The 20793-nt window shown below is 42.2% G+C and overlaps 1 protein-coding gene and 1 non-coding gene across 6 annotated transcripts in view; both read right to left on the bottom strand.

The window, feature by feature from the left end:
- The window catches only part of LOC130283815 (potassium voltage-gated channel subfamily H member 8-like), a 520269-nt gene that overhangs the window by 233189 nt on the left and 266287 nt on the right, over positions 1-20793 (bottom strand). The window lies entirely within an intron of this gene.
- LOC130290144 (U6 spliceosomal RNA) lies at positions 14950-15059 on the bottom strand. Its single transcript, XR_008847519.1, has one exon. It is a non-coding gene; the product is annotated as a U6 spliceosomal RNA (small nuclear RNA).

Raw genomic sequence — 20793 nt, 5'->3', positions numbered from 1 at the left:
CACAATAATTAATAATAATAATTTCGCTACCATCTCACCCCAAACCATTATGTATTTACTTTCCTTGTTTAATACACACATTTCAGCTTTATGGGTTCAACTTTATGAATATGGTATCAGGTGTAGCAATATTCAGGGATTTCTTAAGTTACAATGACCCCAGGTTACAATGTTTTTTGACATACAATGGCCATTTTTGTGCAACTGTAATGGTCTTTTTACGGAGCTATTATTGGCCAAACAAGCTGATATCGTCCTGTATAATAGGGCCTGCGATCAGCCAATAGCTTGTTCATCGGCTGATCGGGTTGATTTGACCTACTTAAAAATGATTGGCCCTTGACCGCACACGTGCTGTCTGATTTGGTCCTTACTTGTAACCACATTTAACATACAATTGCAGAGATACTGCCGATCTGAAGCATGTGTGAATGGCTGTAAGATCATACTAAGCATGGGCATTTCACAGGAAAAACACCTGAATTACTGAAGGGAATGCACTGATTGATTGGATACATGTACCAGGTCCACCCGCAGGTGCCAGAATGAATTAATGTTAAAGGGGTACTCCGGAGAAAAACAATTTTCTTTTAACTGGTGCCAGATTTGTAAATTACTTCTATTTAAAAAATCTTAACCCTTCCTGCTGTATCCTCCAAAGGAAGTTAATTTCTTTTTAAATTTATTTTCAGTCTGACCACAGTGCTCTCTGCTGACACCTCTGTCTGTCTCAGGAATTGTCACAAGCAGGATAGGTTTGCTATGGGGATTTGTTCTTGTTCTAGACAGTTCCTGACATGGGCAGAGGTGTCAGCAGGGAGCACTGTGGTCAGACTGAAAATACATTTAAAAAGAAAAGAACTTCCTCTGTAGTATACAGCACCTGATAAGTACTGGAAGTATTAAGATTTTTAAATATAAATAATTTACAAATCTGTTTAATGTTCTGGCACCAGTTGATTTAAAAAAAAAAAATGTTTTTCACCGGAGTACCACTTTAAAGGACCAGCATACATTCACAGTATTATTACTGTATCTATTAATGTATGTAACAATTTACATTATTAAACTGGTTGATTTTTTAGAGTAGAGTCACACAAAGCACATACGTATCATATATCACACCATGTAAAATATGCTGCTCAGCCAGACACACAGGGCTTCCAAGCAGCAGCCTTGTGTGTGCAGTCAGGTTTAGAGGCGGGCCCATGCGTTACAGACATGTCTGCTGACCCCACCTCCAATCCTCACTGCACACACAGGGCTGCTGTGGGGAAGCCCTGTGTCTGCTCATAGGCAAATATACAACATATTTCCCGAATTAATATGCTGTGTATACACTATTGGGGAGATTTTCAAAACCTGTGTAGAGGAAGAGTGGTGCAGTTGCCCACAGCAACCAATTAGAGCAATTTTTTACGTTTTAGAAAGGCCTCTGAAAAATAAAAGACGCAATCTGATTGGTTGCTATGGGCTGTTTCAGTCTTCATTCTTCACTCTTCCCCTATGTGTGACCCTACCCTTAAACTGTTTCTAGAAACAGTTCCACATGTATTCATGGATTGTGGCAGGTATTGCAGCTAACCCACTTTTAGGTGAATGGGACAGAATTGCAAACATATGTATAAAGAAAAACTTGGCATTCAGTTGGTGGGTTATAACTTAGATATTTATTTTGCAATTTCCACAATATAAATGCTGACTTTTCGGTCATACAAAAGCCCTTCCTCAGAGTACGGATTACTGCTAGGGCTGGGGGAGAAACCGGCCCTTAGCCAGGGGGGAATGAGCTACGATAGAGCGAGCTGTGTCATTGGAGCTTACTCCACCGCCGCAGCTCGCTCTATCCTAGCTCATTCCCCCCCTCGGCTAAGGGCCGGTTTCTCCCCCAGCACCCGCAGTAATCCGTACTCTGAGGAAGGGCTTTTGTATGACCGAAAAGTCAGCATTTATATGTGGATTGCAAAATAAATATCTAAGTTATCACTTAGAGTGCCAAGTTTTTCTATATACATGGTCTATCAAGGAGTGGGATCTTACCCGAGCACCATATGAAGCAAGAGTGCCATATTTTGCCTTTCTAGATTTGCAAAAATAGACATAGCTCATAGACAGATGTGGCTCTGTTTTTGGACAAAAAGCTGATCCTGGACATTTTATATATAATCATTCTAGCACAGATCGTATATCATTCATATTATTACCGTATCTATTTTAGAGTTTGCCTTTCAGTGAATCCGTCTTTGTCTGATTCCATCATCCTGTCATGTGTTAAATAATCTGCATGCTGAGCATTGTCTTAATATACACGTTAAGGATTACTGTCATACAGAGCAAGATGCCAGCTATAAATCCCTTGTGAATTAGATCATGCAATCTGAGACGGCAGAGGAAGTTCCAGCTTTAGATGAATGTGTGAACATGTGGCATAAAAATGAAAGGGAGAGAGAGATTAAAGCCGTGGATCAGAGCCAGGAGTATCATATCTATCAAGCCGTTCTTTACTGCAAAGTTAAAGTTGTAGATTCATGACACATAGGAGTAAGTCACAGTCTATAACAGTGGTCTTCAACCTGTGGACCTCCAGATGTTGCAAAACTACAACTCCCAGGATGCCCGGACAGCCGTTGGCTGTCCGGGCATCCTGGGAGTTGTAGTTTTGGAACATCTGGAGGTCCGCAGGTTGAAGACCACTGGTCTATAAGGAAGGGCAGTATGTAGTGACCGATAGGTTTGGTAACTGTATGTTAAATACTCATAGGAGTGATACTTTTATTGGCTAGAAAATTATATTTGCAAGCTTTTGTATTATTAAGTCTGTTATCATAGGCAAACTAAGAAATGAATGACTGAGACTAAGCTCAACAGCTGGAGGCACACTGATTGGGTAAAACTGGACTAAGAGAAGAGTACAGAATATAAGAGATGTTACATTAAAGGAGAAGTCTCATGCTTAAAAATGTACCCCCTATCCTGAGAATAAGGGATAACTTTTTGATCGCAGAGGTCCGACCGCCACACCCCCTCCATATATATCTATGGGAGGGTTCAGCTATCTTTGGCTTTCTCATAGAGATTTATGGAGGGGGCGTGGAGGCCCAGCTTCGGGTGGGGGTTGTAATGCGCCACTCTCGAGAAGCCCCAAACAAGAGATAACGGGGTTCTCAGCGGTCAGACCCCTGCGATCTAAAACTTATCTCCCATCCTGCATGCACTATTTTTTTTTAAACGACGGTAAATTACCAGATCCCCGACAGACCCCATTCAAGTCAATGGGTGGTGACCCAGTGGAGTCTATTATGATCCGACCCGTTTTTGGGGCAAAAAAAGAGCCGAACAGGCCCAGAACGTGAACTTAACTTAACAGGGTATTAGGCACAGGAGTTAAAGGGGTACTCTGGTGAAAACTGTTTTTTCTTTTAAATCAACTGGTGGCAGAAAGTTAAACATATTTGTAAATTACTTCTATTAAAAAAGCTTAATCCTTCCTGTACTTATTAGCTGCTGAATACTACAGAGGGAATTCTTTTCTTTTTGGAATGCTCTCTGATGACATCACAACCACAGTTCTCTCTGCTGACGTTATTATAATAATAATAACGCTTTATTTATTGTTTTCCTTAGTGGGATTTGAACCCAAGTTCCCAGCACTGCAAGGAAGCAGTGCTAACCACTGAGCCACCATGCTGCCCTTAGCATACATCTGCTATGCATCTGCTATGCATCTGCTATGCATGGTTGCTAAAATGGACAGAGTTGTCAGCAGAGATCACTGTGTTCGTGATGTCATCAGTGTTCCAAAAAGAAAGGAATTTCCTCTGTAGCATTCAGCAGCTAATAAGTACTGGAAGGATTAATATTTTTTAATAGAAGTCATTTACAAATATGTTTCACTTTCTGCCACCAATTGATTTAACCTCTTAAGGACCCATGACGTATGCATACGTCATGGGTCCCGGTCCTGCGATATAACGCGGGGTCACACGGTGACCCTGCATCATATCGCGGCGGGCCCGGCGTCATAGTGAAGCCGGGACCCGCCTCTAATAGCGCGCGGCACTGATCGCTGTGCCGGGCGCTATTAACCCTTTAGCCGCGCGCTCAAAGCTGAGCCGCGTGGCTAAAAACGAAAGTAAAAGTGCCCGGCTAGCTCAGGGAGCTGTTCGGGATCGCCGCGGTATAATCGCGGCATCCCGAACAGCTGTAGCACAGGAGGAGGTCTTCTTACCTTCTCCTGTGCTGTCCGATCGCCGAATGAATGCTTCAAGCCTGAGATCCAGGCTTGAGCATTCAATCGCCGAAAACACTGATTGATCCATTCCTATGGAGATGGATCAATCAGTGTAAAAGATCAGTAAATGCAATGTTATAGCCCCCTATAGGAGCTATAATATTGCATTAAAAAAGTGTAAAAAAAATCATTAACCCTTTCAATTATCCCTTCCCCTAATAAAAGTTTAAATCACCCGGCATTTCCAAAAATAAAAAAAACATTATGTAAATAATAATAAAAATAAACATATGTGGTATCGCCGCGTGCGGAAATGTCCGATTTATAAAAATATACCACTTTATAAACCGCTCGTTCAATGGCGTACGCGCAAAAAAATTCCAAAGTCCAAAATAGCGCATTTTTGATCACTTTTTATACTACAAAAAAGTGAATAAAAAGTGATCAAAAAGTCTGATCAGAACAAAAATGGTACCGCTAAAAACTTCAGATGACGGCGCAAAAAATTAGTCCTCAAAGCGCCCTGAACACAGAAAAATAAAAAAGTTATAGGGGTCAAAAGATGACCATTTTAAACGTATAAATTTTCCTGCATGTATTCATCATTTTTTTCGGAAGTGATACAAATTCAAACCTATACAAGTAGGGTATCATTTTAACCGTATGGACCTACAGAATAAAGATAAGGTATCATTTTTGACAAAAAATGTACTGCGTAAAAATAGAAGCCCCCAAAACTTACAAAATAGTGTTTTTTCATCAATTTTGTCGCACATTGATTTTTTTTCCCGTTTCACCGTAGATTTTTGGGTAAAATGACTAATGTCATTACAAAGTAGAATTAGTGACGCAAAAATTAAGCCATTATATATAATTTTAGGTGAACATTTTTAAGAGTTATGATTTTTTAAAGTTAAGGAGGAAAAATTGAAAATGAAAAAACAGAAAAAGCCCGGGTCCTTAAGGGGTTAAAAGAAAAAAGGTTTTCACCGGAGTACCCCTTTAATATAAGGCCATATAAGGTAGTTTTTGCATTACTCCTGCACGTCATGTTTTCCTTTCCTGTGCTGTGACGTCACAGTGTGCAAAGTGACCTTTAGTTATAAGCTTCATGCCTGTACATTTCCCCTTTGCTGTGAAGTAATTGTTTGCATAATTCCTGTGCTTTTATGTTACTTACTTGGTGGATTATCTCTGTATTGTGACATTGTCCCCTTAATGCGACATCATTGTGTGACATCTCTATGTGAATGATCAGACTATTTTGATATCCATTGGGGGAGATTTATCAAAACCTGTGCAGAGAAAAAGTTTATCAGTTGCCCATAGCAACTAATCAGATCGCTTCTTTCATTTTTGAAAAGACCTCTAAAAATAATAAAATAAACAATTTGATTGGATGCTATGGGCAAGTGGTCCACTTTTTCTTTGATTTTGACAAATCTCCCTATAGTGTACAATGTTATGGTATAATGACACTAGTTTGAGCATTTTCTCTATACTGCGACCACTACTGTGTACATTATCGCTGTACATTGACATCACTATGTGAATTAGCGCATTATTGTGAAAAAGTAGCCGTATTAGTTCAGTGATGCCGACACAAAGTCATAGAATGTTACAGGATCTTGTAATACCATTTTTATTTGACAAACAGGATTTTGTAGAGACAAGCTTTCGGGAATCCTCCCTTTATCAAGTCAAAACTTCAGAAAGCTTTTCTCTACAATATCCTGTTTGTCCAATAAAAATGGTATTAATGGTATTACATATATATATATATATATATATATATATATATATATATATATTGCATTTTATCTGCACTGTGACATCCCTGTGTGCATTTTCCCTGTAATATAATTATACTGTGCACATGACTTTGTATATTATCCCTGTACTATGAATTTACTGTGTACATTATCCTAATATGGTAACATAACTGTAGGCAGTATCCCTGTGCATAAGTTTTCCTATTGGGTCACATGGTTACTTGTTACACCACTGAATCTGTCATACTGTGTCCTTGTTCATAATGGTTCAGTGATTTATAGTTCCATTGTGGACTGCGTGTGATGGTAAGATGTGGGTACAGGCCCTTTGTTTTTTTATTGTAGCAGGGGAAAGTGCCAGTCACTGAAGGCGATAAGAGGTCACTTGCAGAGGCGGCTCTCCCATTAGGCAAGTTAGGCGGCTGCCTAAGGCCTCGCGCTTGGGGGGCCTCACAGCCACCTAACTCGACGTTCTGAGTGAGCGGCAATGCGTACAGTGTACACATCGCCAATATGCAGAGCCGGTTGGTCCTGGATGCATTTTACTAAAAGTGTGTCTTACAGTCACATCTATAGCTAAATGCGGCACTATGCTGATTGACGGAGCAAAGAGCCATTGGCTCCCGTCCTGTCAATCTCTCTTGTGGCTGCCTAAAATATGCAGGCAAGATGCAAGAGGCCCGAGCAACTTTTCTCTGAGCTCCGGCACATGAGTGACCTCATCATGCACTGGAGCACAGACCAGAGGAAGAATAATTATACTGCAAAGTAAAGAAGAGGCCATGCTGCAGACTATGGGAGGGGGCTGCTGCTGTTTACATTACCTAAAGAGGGCTGCTGCTGCTGTTTTTATAACCTAAAGGGTGCTGCTGCTGTATTTACTACCTAAAGGAGACTGCTGCTGTTTTTACTAAGGGGGCTGTTGCTGTTTTTACTACCTAAAAGGGGTTGCTTCTGTTTTTACTACCTAAAGGGGGCTACTATTACTACCCTAACTCTTGAAAAAATGAATGCGTGTTTCTCGTATGAGTGCCAATGCATACACTGTATGCACCACCATTCTCTTAGATTCACAGGGGTGGGCTCATGGTCAAGTTTGCCTAAGGCTTCAGAAGTCTAGAGCTGCTTCTGGTCATTTGTGATGGGGAGATAGCTGTTTGTATGAGAGCAGAGGTAAATCTTGGAATATTTGTTTCAGTCTATTTGTAAAGTAAGAGTTGGGGACATACAGTATGTTTTCTCATGTAAAGGTTTCATATGACCACAAGGGGCACCCTGCTGTTAATTCCCTTCCTTTTGTAAAGCAAGAAGCTGTTTCTAGTGGTTCTATGGATCTGTTTCTCTATGACCAGTGGATGCTATCCTCTTAGGAAAATTGTTATATTGTAGGCTGTAGACGACTGACTACTTTATAGAGTTTCACAGTTCGCTGGCATTTGCTGATGGTTTTTTCTTGTAATAGAAAGTAGGTTGCTTATCTTCAGAGCCTGTCCAGATGATAATCAAATCATCAATATAATCAAAGTATACTAGAGGCTCAGTCATACAGAATTGGAAAATCTAGTTTTGGCCATTAAAACATACCGTATTTTTCACCCTATAGGACGCACCGGCGTATAAGACGCACACAATTTATAGGTGCCAAATCTAAAATAATAAAGATTCTGAACCCAACAGTGGTCTTCAACCTGCGGTCCTCCAGATGTTGCAAAACTACAACTCCCAGCATGCCCGGACAGCCAACGGCTGTCCGGGCATGCTCGGAGTTGTAGTTTTGCAACATCTAGAGGTCCGCAGCTTGAAGACCACTGGTATAGGAGGTAGTACTCACGTGTCCCCGCCACTCCGGACCCGTCACCGGTGCCCTGGATGTCGCTTCATCGCTGTCGCCGCGTCCCCTTGGTGTCCCCGATGATCCGGACCTCTTCTCCCCCGGGATCCACGCTCTCCGTCGCCATCATCACGTCGCCGCTGCGCACGCCACTCCGCACGCCACTCCGCACGCCGCTCCGCACGCCGCTCCTATTGGATGACGGTGTGCGCGACGACGTGATGACGTTGAAGGAGAGCGCAGGGGATCCCGGCACGGAGAAGACACTGAGGAGGCAGGTAAGGTCCCTCCCGGTGTCCTGTAAGCTGTTCTGGACGCCGCGAACAGCCCGACTGAGCAGCCGGGTTAGTGTTATTTTCGCTTCAGACGCGGCGGTCAGCTTTGATCGCCGCGTCTGAAGGGTTAATACAGGGCATCACCGCGATCAGTGATGTCCTGTGTTAGCGGCGGGCCCCGGCCATTGTTGGCCGCAGGTGTTCGCCGTATAAGACGCACCAACTTCCCCCCCCCCCCCCCCAGTTTTGGGGAAGAAAAAGTGCGTCTTATACGGCGAAAAATACGGTAATCATTTAGTGGTGAAACTTTGTTGCCATGGCCCTTTCCCAGAAAAGAAAATGTCATTGAGTGCTAACCTAATCGGTGTTAAGACTAGCACCATGACTACTTTTTGAAGGATGTATTGGCATGCGTCTATGCTGTCCTTGAGTCGTCACAATCTCTCACATTGCCCTGATGGTTTGTATTGGGTCACACCGTCCCAAACCCTATGTGATATACCCAGTCATGTGAGTTTTAATGTTAATATAATGAAATAATAAAACTACCAGGGAGTGCAAAATTAGAGATGTGATTATTAATATAAACCAACAAGAATTAGTAGAATCAAACCATTACAGTCTATATTGCATTGTAAATTTAGTGTTTGCCTCCTGGAGTGTGAATGAAAAAATGACATTATAAAGATTTGCTAACATTTCTAATGTATGAGGCACGAGTGATACATATGATAATGAAAGACATGTTATTACATTCGGGCTCCCATGGTTTTACTGAACCAAACCACAGTCATCTCATTTCCCTCTAATCTAACAGACGCCAGTTAACCCCATTAACCAGTTCAGGTTCTATTTTCCTGGTGTATACTTTTTCCTTCCCACTTCCATAGTAAAGCATTCACAACTTCAAATAGCCCATTCACTTGCAGTCCATTGTGACTTTTAGTTTTTTTTTTTTTTGTTTGTTTATATTGCTTCATATTTTATTTCCTGATTTTATCATACCCTAAAGGGAACACATGATTATACTGTATATTAATGGCATTAAAAAAAGACACATAAAGGGGTTATCCAGGAATTGAAAAACAGACCTTTCAACGACTGCTCCCTGTCCATCTCCAGGTTGGGTGTGGTTCTACAGCTCAGTTCCATTGAAGTTAATGGAGCCAAGTTGTAATACCACACCCAACCTGGAGACAGAAAGGAAGCGGTCTTTGAAATAACTTAGGTCTGTTTTTGATTCCTGGATAAACCCTTAAATCTGACTCTCCAACCCTAAGCCTCTTCATTGTGACTTCCATTTTAGGTAAGGTCAGTACAATTTTAACACAAAAATAGACCTATTGATGGAGGATTAGCTTTAACAAAGCCCATTTTCACCTTAAAGGGGTATTCCAGGAAAAAACTTTTCTTTACATATCAACTGGCTCCAGAAAGTTAAACAGATTGGTATATTACTTCCATTAAAAAATCTTACTCCTTCCAATAATTATCAGCTGCTGAAGTTGAGTTGTTGTTTTCTGTCTGGCAACTGTGCTCTCTGCTGACATCTCTGCTTGTCTCGGTAACTGCACAGAGTAGAAGAGGTTTGCTATGGGGACTTGCTACTACCCTGGACAGTTCCTGAGACACGTATCATCAGAGAGCACTTAGACAGAAAATAACAGCTCAACTTCAGCAGATCATAAGTACTGAAAGGATTTCGATTTTTAAATATAAGTAATTTACAACTCTGTTTATATCTCTGCAGCCAGTTGAGATATATATATATATATATATATATATATATATATATATATATATATATAAAACCCCTTTAAGGACCAGAGCATTTTTTGCACATCTGACCACTGTCACTTTAACCCTTTAAGGACTCAGAGTTTTTCCGTTTTTGCACTTTCGTTTTTTCCTCCTTACCTTTTAAAAATCATAACCCTTTCAATTTCCCACCTAAAAATCCATATTATGGCTTATTTTTTGCGTCGCCAATTCTAATTTGCAGTGACTTTAGTCATTTTACCCAAAAATGCACGGCAAAACGGGAAAAAAAATCATTGTGCGACAAAATCGAAAAAAATACGCCATTTTGTAACTTTTGGGGGCTTCCGTTTCTACGCAGTGCATATTTCGGTAAAAGTGACACCTTATAATTATTCTGTAGGTCCATATGATTAAAATGATACCCTACTTATATAGGTTTGATTTTGTCGTACTTCTGGAAAAAATCATAACTACATGCAGGAAAATTTATACGTTTAAAAATGTCATCTTCTGACCCCTATAACTTTTTTCATTTTCCACGTAAAGGGCGGTATGAGGACTCATTTTTTGCGCCGTGATCTGAAGTTTTTATCGGTATGATTTTTGTTTTGATCTGACTTTTTGATCACTTTTTATTCATTTTTTAATGGTATAAAAAGTGACCAAGTGACTTTGGAATTTTTTTGCGCGTACACCATTGACCGTGCGGTTTAATTAATGATATATTTTTATAGTTCGGACATTTACGCACGCGGCGATACCACATTTTTTTTTTTTTTTTTTTACACTGTTTTTTATTTTTTTATGGGAAAAGGGGGGTGATTCAAACTTTTATTAGGGAAGGGGTTAAATGACCTTTATTAACACTTTTTTTTTACTTTTTTTTTTTGCAGTGTTACAGGTCCCATAGGGACCTATAACACTGCACACACTGATCTCTTATCCTGATCACAGGCGTGTATTAACATGCCTGTGATCAGTGTTATCGGCGCTTGACTGCTCCTGCCTGGATCTCAGGCACGGAGCAGTCATTCGCCGATCAGACACCGAGGAGGCAGGTAAGGACCCTCCCAGTGTCCCGCAAGCTGTTCGGGACGCCGCGATTTCACCGCGGCGGTCCCGAACAGCCCGACTGAGCAGCCGGGTCACTTCCACTTTCACTTTAGAAGCGGCCTAAATTAGGGATTTGCATAGGGACAGACCCTGATGCAAGAATTAGACTTGCCTCCAATACCAAAATTGCCCTACGGTAATGTAATGGGGGTGCTGTGTAAAGGTATGTGTACAAGTATATGTAGTGTTTTACCCTTTATTTTGTGTAGTGTAGTGTTTTTAGGGTACATTCCCACAGGTGCGGGTTTATGGCGAGTTTCCCACTGGGATTTTGAGCTGCAGCGGTAAATTTATACGTTCCCTGTACATTCACATGGGGGTTGGGCAAACATCCAGCTGTTGCAAAACTAAAACTCCCAACATGTCCTCTGGATGTCCGTGCATGCTGGGGGTTGTAGTTATGCAACAGCAGGAAACACACTGGTTGCAAAACACAGAGGGGGACATTTATCATTAAAAGTGTACGCTACTCTTTTTTTTAACGATCTTTTTCCTTCTAACTTTTTGCTTAGCAGCGTGTAATTTATCATCTGTGTCTACCATAGATAATGAATTCCCCGCTGCTGTGCACGTTTGTTTGTTTTGCACAGGGTAGAGAGATTTTGTACGTGTGCTTTTGGGATGCGTACTTTTGCGCCTAGAAATCGGGGTTAGCGCAATATTTTGCGACTTATTACAAATGTCGCATATGATAAATGAGGGTGCAGTGCATGTCTAAATCAAAAAACGGTGTACTGCTAGACAAAACGCAATGAAACTTCTATTCAAAAAGTCGCATATAAGTCGCTAAATTTACATAACTGCGACATTCAAGCGCCAAGGCTAGATGGAAAAAACGCCTATATTGAATGATAAATGTCCCCCAGAGTTTGTTACTTAACTCTGTGTTTCCAAACCTGTGTGCCTCCAGCTGTTGCAAAACTACAACTCTCAGTATGCATAATCTGTCAGTGAATGCTGGGAGTTATAGTTTTGCAACAGCTGGAGGCACTTGGGTTGGGAAACACTGAATTTGGAAACAGACAATGTTTCCCAACCAGTGTGCCTCCAGTTGTTGCAAAACTACAACTCCCAGCATGCCCAGACAGCCGAAGGGCATGTTGGGAGTTGTAGATATGCAACAACTGGAGAAGAACAGTTTGGAGACCACTGTGTAGTGGTGTCCAAACTGTAGCCCTCCAGATGTTGCAAAACTTCAACTCTTAGCATCCTGGACAGTCTGGGCATGCTTTGAGTTGAAGTTTTGCAACATCTGGAGGGCTACAGTTTGGACACCACTACACAGTGGTCTCCAAACTGTTCTCCTCCAGTTGTTACATAACTACAACTCCCAACATGCCTTTCGGCTGTCTGGGCATGCTGGGAGTTGTAGTTTTGCAACATCTGGAGGGACACAGTTTGGAGACCACTGTGCAGTGGTCTCCAAACTGTGCTCTTCCAGGTGTTGCAAGACTGTCCAGGCATGCTGGGAGTTGTAGTTCTGCAACATCTGAAGGGCCAGATGTTACAGAACTACAACTCCCAGCATGCCTGGACTGTCTGGGCATGCTGAGAGTTATAGTTTTGCAACATCTGGAAGAGCACAGTTTGGAGACCAAACTCCTAGAGAAGCAGTGAAGATCACTTTACAGCGATCTTCACTGCTGCCTCTGATGTCGCCGCCGCTGCCTCCACTTGTCTGCGCCTCCTTTCTGCCGCCGGTTCCTGGTCCCCGCTTGTCATCAGGTCCCCCCCGCATCAACGGCCCCCGCACTATCGCCGCCATCTTCCCCCGCTCTGCCCGGACTTCTGCATGTACTGATGCATGATATCAGGGGAAAGAAGGATTGGGCATTTTAATCTTCAATACCCGATCTTTTTATTCTCCCGGAATATAAAGTGCCACCAGAGGGTTTTCTTTTTACATGGGCCTTCTATCACCAAAATAAATGTCTCTCCATAGCAAAGGTCCTTCAAACAAGCAAATGTTCATTCACCAACTGATCTTTTATGCAGCAGTAAATATGATTGTTTGTGCACCTGTTCACCTCCAACAATTGCCCAGTGTAAATACTGTAATCCTGTTAATGAGCGCCAATTGACTTGCCAGCTTGTCCATTGACACTTGTAATGGGTAATTATCTGCATGTGTTCATGGACCAAGCCATACATGCATGTGTATTAGGGTCAGGAGGAATAGTTGCTGACAGATATCAAAGATGCTGCCAAGAGGCTGTGCCTCAAAACACGTTATGTATTATCAGTTGTTTAATAAAAACATATTTGGAATTCTAAACTACACAAAATTACTAAATACTGATGGTTTTTGGAATGGTCACTAACGAAAAGGACCCACAAAGGCAGCTATGGGCCAAATTCACAATAACCAAACCCCAGGGCCGAAGCCCGGGGTAAAAAAAAACCTATGTATTACAACCTTAACTTTTATTGAGTATTATTTAAAATACAACCCCAAAGTAAAGTTTAAAATAAATACTAGGACAGGGTGATGAATAATTATCAGTATATAGTTCAGAGACCGATCCTCCTGATCTACTGTGAGCGGTACTGCAGTACACCGCTATTTAGTTGCCCTGTCTTAGTGTGCCTTTAAAACGAACACAATATGTCCACCTCTACATGTGTCACAACATATGCCACTATATGCCTCTTGAGAACACCGTTGTAACGGCAAAACATGTAGAGGTGGGAAATTTTTGGAGTGGTAGCTCCTGATCCTCTTTAATTTCTTCATTTTCCATTGAAAGTCTAAGGGCGATACAAGAGTATCTACGAAAAGTACATTATATATTGACTGCTTAATATTAGATTAAAAGTACAGATATACTTTTTGAAAAACATTTTTGCTCCACTAGACAGGTTTACTGGCATTTTGAATTTAAGGTGCGATTGTTATTGGGTCAAATTGGTTGTGTAGGCATTCTGGCTATATTGTTGTATTTGAGAAGAATTCCTGAATGGTAATAATTGGCAGAATTTAGATAATTTACACAAAACACCTCCAAGTTCTGAACTTCTGTAATAAACCTTTAATATAAGTGCATTGTCTTACTGTGAATTCAGGACTGTGGGAATCTACACACAAGCGGTAGTCATCATTTAGGTCAAGGGTTTTAATGAAGGAGAACGGCTAATTTAGCTCCTGGAGCTCAGCAAATAAAACCAATGATAATTGCTTTTTTACTTTGCTTCGCATCAGAAATTATGGCCATAAAGACATCCAATACGAACCTTGATAGCAGTATTAAAAAAAATCTACATCTTTTTTTATGCATTTACCCTGAAACTTCTTTGGCATGAACATGTTTCTGGTAACAACTCTACCAAGTTCAACTTTTTATACTTACAAACCACAGAAGGGAAACATTTTACCAGTGAATAGCTTTTTCCTGACCCCTTAAGGGATTATCCAGATTTTTTTTTTTATTCGACTGTGCTACAGGGCTTTAAAGTTAGTGTAGTTCATAATACAGTGTCTGTACCTGTGCTTGATGGTGCTTTCACAATACTTCTGTGATTTTTGGCCCAATGTTTATTTTTAACAGCATACAAAATGTCGTCTCAGGTTTTCCCAGGTCAGAGACATCCCCTCACTTGACAGGTGTTCAGAGGGAGTCTGTCTTTGCTTCAATGGGAGGAGCGATGATGTGTGGGAGGAAGAAAATTGACCTCAAACTTACAAACAAGGAATTATGGGACATGTAGTTCAAGGGAGGGAAGTTCAACAGAAAATAGCCAGTTCACAAAAAGATAGCAACAGTGTTATGGTTGACTTAGAACATAGGTGTTTAGCTCCAAGACAAGCATGGATCCTTCCTAAGCATGTCAATTACTGTCTGGCAGGTAAGTACTAAAATCACCTTATGGTGAATAACCCCTTTAATGACAATCAGACAGGTCAATACTATATACTACCCATATTCCTGAGTACTGTGTTTCTCAAGGAAGCTGTTGTTTTCTTTTTTCTTTTTTATGGAACACCTTACGAAATTTGCGTGTCATCCTTGCACAGGGGCTGTGCTAATCTTCTCTGCATTGTTCCAATTTTTTAGCATATGTGCTGCCAAAGCAAGCACTCAAGGAAACTGTTTTTCTTAAACACAAATCCATGGTACCATAACATGCAGCAAAACTTGAATGCTTACAGTCAGGTATTGTATCCTCTGTACATTATTAGAGGTGAAATCTACAGGGAAAATCCCAAACAGTTATCGATATGCTGCACATTCAGGAACGCAGGTCAGACAGGTCAATGTCTATGAAGAAAATAATCTGGAGAAGGTGGATGAGATATTTGGAAATGTAATACACTGATGATTTTCTAATCTGAATGGAAATCCGCAATATTTTGGGCCCATGTGCATTTACCTTTAAAGAAGACTCATCAAATCTTCTGTAAAGCCAATTCTAGTAAGTTCTTGTCTGTAATAACACTAAAACATATTTTCTCAGAAAGCTACATTGTATTGTTATTGCTTCTGGAAATGTATGAGTCATTTGGCCCCACTGTCAATAGACTGCATCCCCACACATTCTAACACTGTCCAATAGGTGCTGACACTTCTTCATCCATGTTTCTTATTAAGGGAAATCTGCCATCAGTGTCACCGGCACCAACCAGTCGGTGCCGACAGGTAGTGCAGGTGACGCTGATGACAGGTGACCGCTACTAGAGAACAGCAGTGGTGACATCACTACGTTCTGCCCGTTCCCCAAGCCGGGCCGGAGCTGAAGTTAAAGGAGGAGATTACAGGAGATCCCCTGCATGGAACGGGACAAGGTAAGTACCGTTGTCATACCGGTACCGACAGGTTAGTGCAGGTGACATTGGTGACTGATTTCCTTTAATTCATTTCTTGTTATTACAGTTCATCCGCCAGATATAAATACCATGGAGGTTTCCACTTAATTCTTAATGAGTCAGTCAATGAGATATGATCTCTGCAAGCAAAGGTACAATATGCACTTAGGAATACAGGAAGGATTTGTATGTCTACCATGGCAATAAACTGAAATTCAGTTTCCAGCAAATGTACAGTGATCACATTGGGTCTAAAGCCCAGCAGATTAATGTCTTTGCCCCTTAAAGAGTCTGAAAGGGGAGAAAGACAATGACAGAGATAGAGTAGATGCCGACATAAGAAACTCTGAAGCACACATGCTGCAGTGAGAGGCTGTGGTACCTGTGGAACACAGCCAGCTGAGCACTGCCACCATGAGCGCCACCAGCCTGAACACAGCCACCCTGAGCACCACTAGCCTGAACAAAGCCAACCTGAGAATCACCAGCCTGAACAAAGCCAACCTGAGAATCACCAGCCTGAACAAAGCCAACCTGAGAACCTCCAGCCTGAACACAGCCAACCTGAGAACCACCAACCTGAACACAGCCAACCTGAGAACCACCAGCCTGAACACAGCCAACCTGAGAACCACCAGCCTGAACAAAGCCAACCTGAGAACCTCCAGCCTGAACACAGCCAACCTGAGAACCTCCAGCCTGAACACAGTCAACCTGAGAACCACCAGCCTGAATACAGCCACCCTGAGAACCTCCGGCCTGAACACAGCCACCCTGAGAACCTCCAGCCTGAACACAGCCAACCTGAGAACCTCCAGCCTGAACACAGCCACGCTGAGAACCACCAGCCTGAACACAGCCACCCTGAGAACCACCAGCCTGAACACAGCCACCCTGAGAACCTCCAGCCTGAACACAGCCAACCTGGGAACCACCAGCCTGAACACAGCCACCCTGAGCACTACTAGCCTGAATGCAGTCACCCTGAGAACCTCCAGCCTGAACACAGCCAACCTGAGAACCTCCAGCCTGAACACAGCCAACCTGAGAACCTCCAGCCTGAACACAGCCACCCTGAGAACCTCCAGCCTGAACACAGCCACCCTGAGAACCACCAGCCTGAACACAGCAAACCTGAGCACCACCAGCCTGAACACAGCCACCCTGAAAACCTCCGGCCTGAACACAGCCACCCTGAGAACCTCCAGCCTGAACACAGCCACCCTGAGAACCACCAGCCTGAACACAGCCACCCTGAGAACCTCCAGCCTGAACACAGCCACCCTGAGAACCACCAGCCTGAACACAGCCAACCTGAGAACCACCAGCCTGAACACAGCCAACCTGAGAACCACCAGCCTGAACACAGCCAACCTGAGAACCTCCAGCCTGAACACAGCCAACCTGAGAACCTCCAGCCTGAACACAGCCACCCTGAGCACCACTAGCCTGAATGCAGTCACCCTGAGAACCTCCAGCCTGAACACAGCCACGCTGAGAACCACCAGCCTGAACACAGCCACACTGAACCACCAGCCTGAATGCAGTCACCCTGAGAACCTCCAGCCTGAACACAGCCACCCTGAGAACCACCAGCCTGAACACAGACACCCTGAGCACCATTAGCCTGAATGCAGTCACCCTGAGAACCACCAGCCTGAACACAGATACCCTGAGAACCACCAGCCTGAATGCAGTCACACTGAGAACCACCAGTCTGAATGCAGTCACCCTGAGAACCTCCAGCCTGAACACAGACACCCTGAGCACCATTAGCCTGAATGCAGTCAGCCTGAACCACAAGGTTGGTTTTCAGAAGCGTCTATAGGACAGTCCATGGCTCCTGGATAGGGAGAATAACTAGAGTGTGACATTGTTTATCTGAAGAGACTTTTACTCAATTCCTCCCTGTACACAAAACACTGGCTATGCATAAATGCCGCAATGGGCTGCATAAACTACTCTCTCGAAAAATAGAGGCCAATTACGATAGTAGAATGAACACTTTTTCTTAGAAAATAAATATACATATCAATAAAATCAGACATAGAAGATAAGGCACCAAGGTACATATATGGAAAAATGGGGGTGAGTATGGTAGCTGGAATATGACCCCCTCCTGACAAAGCAGTGGCGAAAACGTACGTTCCGGATAAGGAGGCAGGTTGTTTCAGGCAGGATGCATGGCAGAAATTTTTAAAATGTGGCCTATGTGAGGTTTTGTTAGTACTCAGTATTGCCTGTTTCTCTAACTCTGTTTTATACCGTGATCATTCACCAGTGTGTGCAATATAACATCTTGATTTTGACCTGTGAGTGATGCTTTTATCTGCATCCATTCACACTGTACAGTATATTCATTGTATTGATACTGTTATCCTGTACCCCATGATTTTCCAGCTACCATCATTGGTGCCTTATCTTCTATGTCTGATTTTAATAAGTATGTTTATTTTCTCATAAAGAGTGTTCATTCTACTATCGTAAGTGGCCTCTATTTTTGGAGTGATCAGTTCCTCCCTATATACAATTGTGTTAGCTTGTTCAAGAGACTGTTCCTGTTGTGAACTGTTCAGTAAAAAAATAAATCCTACTCCTGTCCATTCAGAGTTACCTTATGTTCTTTTACCACTTACAGATTCATTAGAGAAGTAGCAGAATCTAATTATGATATTATTACAAAAAAAGCTATGAAAATAGAGAAATTCTATAGTTTAGTAAGTACCCCTGTCATATGGATGCATAAAATCAAGATTAAACATGTTTTTCATGAAATGTCATATATTTAATGCCTTCATATTTTGCTCTTTCCATATAAGAGTTAATCTTGTCTGTGCAGAAGGATGCACAGATAATCACACTTTGGCCAATCAGGGCCTCCTGCCCTTCTCCACTCAGGTCTGTCTATGCAGAAAGGAGCTTGTTAGTAGTAGAGTTGAGTACAGTCAGGGGAAGGTGAAGGATCTCCGCAGTAAACCTGCCCATACCTTTAATGGGGACAGGTTCCATGTCTACCTCTTTGTCTACCTGTTCCTGAGTGACTAACCACCCACATATGGATTGATGCCAACCCGATCCTTCTTCAGTCAAGTCTGTCTATGTCCAGTTCAGACTAAGTTCAGTACGTCTATGTTCCAACATGTCCAGTACCGAACAAATAACGTGAGAGAAAGCTTAAAGGGGTACTCCGCACCCCTAGACATCTTATCCCCTATCCAAAGGATAGGGGATAATATGTCAGATCGCCGGGGTCACGCTGCTGGGGGCCCCCAGGATGTCGGCTGCTGCACCCACCTGTATGGCTTCCACCTCACATCGGCAACGCTGGAGGCTTCGGAGCCCGACCGCAATGACTGACCTCCCATAGACTTGCATTGAGGGGGCGGGGTGTGACGTCACACGGGGCGGGGTCGTGACGTCACGCTCGTCCGCCATTGTGGTCGGGCTCCGAAGCCTCCAGCGTTGCCGGTGGGAGGTGGAAGCCGTAAAGGTGGGTGCAGCAGCCGAGATCCTGGGGCCTCAAGCAGCAGTACCCCGGTGATCTGACATCTTATCCCCTATCCTTTGGATAGGGGATAAGATGTCTAGGGGTGCGGAGTACCCCTTTAAGGCAGCTCAGGTCCAAATAGGTTCACCTTGGCTGATAAGCCCTAATCCTGGGACCACATGTGTTGAAAGCCGAAGCCGGTGGCAGCCATCTATCCTGTCTCTAAATCTTTGTCTTCTCTTCTTTCTTCAATCAAGTCCAAAGTTAAGTCAAGCTTATCTAAGTCAAGTCACAAGTTAGTTGGCAAGGACTACAAGTCCCAGAGTGCCAAGAAGCAATTGTGGTTCTTTTGCAGCCTTCAGCCTTCAGCCTTCTGTATGTACAATGTTGCAAATTCCTGACGAAAAGTTAAAAGTGGTTTTCCTAACCTGGCATTTGAGGTGTTTCTTTCCTGGCGCCTGGCACAGGCAACTGCTTAACCCTGGTAGTGAGGTACTCTGGTGAAAAACTTTTTTTTTAATCAACTGGTGCCAGAAAGTTAAACAGATTTGTAAATTACTTCTATTAAAAAAATCTTAATCCTTCCTGTACTTATTAGTTGCTGAATACTACTACGAAAATTCTTTTCTTTTTGAAACACAGAGCTCTCTGCTGACATCACGAGCACAGTGCTCTCTGCTGATATCTCTGTCCATTTTTGGAACTGTCCATAACAGCATATATTTGCTATGGGGATTTCCTTTTACTCTGGACAGTACAGGAAGGATTAAGATTTTCTAATACAAGTAATTTACAAATCTGTTTAACTTTCTGGCACCAGTTGATTTAAGGACTCAGGGTTTTTCAGTTTTTGCACTTTCGTTTTTTCCTCCTTACCTTTTAAAAATCATAACCCTTTCAATTTTCCACCTAAAAATCCATATTATGGCTTATTTTTTGCATTGACAATTCTACTTTGCAGTGACATTAGTCATTTTACCCAAAAATGCACGGTGAAACGGAAAAAAAATAATTGTGCGACAAAATCAAAGAAAAAACGCCATTTTGTAACTTTTGTAAGCTTCCGTTTCTACGCAGTGCATATTTTGGTAAAAATTTAACCTTATCATTATTTGTATACAAATTTATATGTTTAAAAATGTAATCTTCTGACCCCTATAACTTTTTTATTTTTCCACGTACAGGATGGTATGATGACTCATTTTTTGCGCCGTGATCTGAAGTTTTTATTGGTATGATTTTTGTTTTTATCGGACTTTTTGATCACTTTTTATTCATTTTTTAATGGTATAAAAAGTGACCAAAAATGCGCTTTTTTGGACTTTGGAATTTTTTTGCGCGTACGCCATTGACCATGCGGTTTAATTAATGATATATTTTTATAGTTCGGACATTTACGCACGCGGCGATACCACATATGTTTATTTTTATTTTTTTTTTACACTGTTTTCTTTTTTTTATGGGAAACTTTATGGGAAACTTTTATTAGGGAAGGGGTTAAATGACCTTTATTAACACTTTT

The sequence above is a fragment of the Hyla sarda genome, chromosome 8 (assembly GCF_029499605.1).
Source record: "Hyla sarda isolate aHylSar1 chromosome 8, aHylSar1.hap1, whole genome shotgun sequence".
Lineage (NCBI taxonomy): Eukaryota > Metazoa > Chordata > Amphibia > Anura > Hylidae > Hyla > Hyla sarda.
Note: the sequence above shows the minus strand (reverse complement) of the source record. Positions and strands in the feature narration are given on the sequence as shown.